This window comes from Lathamus discolor, chromosome 2 (assembly GCF_037157495.1).
Source record: "Lathamus discolor isolate bLatDis1 chromosome 2, bLatDis1.hap1, whole genome shotgun sequence".
Lineage (NCBI taxonomy): Eukaryota > Metazoa > Chordata > Aves > Psittaciformes > Psittacidae > Lathamus > Lathamus discolor.
In genome coordinates, this window is record NC_088885.1 from 138,940,116 (window position 1) to 138,941,758 (window position 1,643).

Genomic DNA, 1,643 nt, shown 5'->3' on the forward strand with positions numbered 1-1,643 from the left:
GCCCGTGACGTCAAGCCGGGGCCATGGCAACGGCGAGGGCGCGAGCACGAGCCCGCGCCTCCCCCGGCGCGCCGCAGGGCGGGTGCAGGCGCTCGCCAACCGCCGCGGGCGGCGCGCGGGCCCCGGGGCACGCCTCGCGCCGGCGGCCCCGCCCGCGGGCGCGCGCCTCTCCCCCGCCCCTCCCTCCGTGCCTGCCCCCGCCTGCGGCGCCGGGTGGCGGGGCCCGTGCGCGGCGGGGCTGCGGCGGGCGGAGGGCGAGGCGAGGCGAGGCGGGCCGCCCCTCCGCGCCGGCCTCTGACCCTGCGGCTGAGCCCCCTTCACCCGCCTCTGCCCCGCTGCCGGTGGGCTGAGGTGAGCGGCGGGGGCGGACGGTCTCGGGCCTCGGTGCCGAGTGGGTGAAGGGGGGTGAGGCGGCATCACCCGGTGTGTCCCGGGCCGTGTACGGTGTCACACACACCCCTCACCGGGTACCGCACCCGGTGAGGGACTGCTCCTGCCGCTGGGCCTTCCGCAGGGGCCGAGTTCTCCCAGTCAAACCCCCGTTGCCCAGAGCCTGTCCAGCGCCGCTCCCGCTGTGCCGGGTCGGTGGGTGAGCCCCGAGGCGACGGGGTCCCGGTGCTCCCAGGTCCGTGTGAGGCCCGGCCCTGCCGAGCGCGGCACCGCGCGGCTGCCAGGAGCCCCTCCTGGGCCGGGAGCGGGAAGGAGGTGTGGGCTGCGCAGGACGGACCCGTACGGGGCACACGGAGTCGCGGCAGGAGCCCGGCGCTGCGGCGGAGCCCGGTGGGCTGGACATGCTGCTGGGGTGGACATGCTGCTGGGGTGGGCATGCTGCTGGGGTGGACATGCTGCTGGGGCACGCAGATGAGAACAGCCAGCCCTTTTGCAAGCCTCGCCCTTGGAAAGGCAGACGGGCATTGCAGCCAGCACCACGCAAACCTTGATGAGAACGTGCTGACAGGAGTGAGAAGAGTATAAAAATAATAAACATCGCTGCTGTTGGAAACGCTTTTATTTTTGAGAAGAGAGTGTTTCCCAAAGGTGTTCAAAGCCTGCATTCCCTTGTCCCCTTTTTGAGCAGCATGCTCCAGCTTGAATCCCTGTCTCAAGTATGCAGTGCTCTGACCTCCTTCGTGCTTTCTCCTGGGCTCTGGGATCAGCACGATCTCACAGAATTAGAAATAAGATGGAGAAGGCACCTTGGTATGTTTTCTGGAAAGGGTCAGGTAGGACAGGGGTGGTGGTAGGGAGGTTTTCTCTTCCACAGAACAGGAGCATCTCCTGGGGGAGAGGGAGATTCCCTCCCAGGAGCTTGCTGCCTATGGCAGACTCCACTGAGCACTCCACCCTGTTCCTTTCCACTGCAAGGTCTCATATGAAGCCTCAGGCCCTGCTCACAGTGTCAGTTACAGTGTCCCAGCTGCACAGCCGTAATTGGAAATCAAGTGCCGGCAGCTTTCCGAGTGACTCCTGCTCAGGTCACACATACTCGCTTTACTGATCGTTCGGAACACTTCATGCAGACATAGCCACTAGCACAGGACGGACACGTATTTATGTGGGCAGAGTCATAAAAATCTGTTGGTAGAGCAGTATGTGGGAATAGCATAGGAAGAGCAAGGTGCTTCCTTCTGAGTAATCAAGAT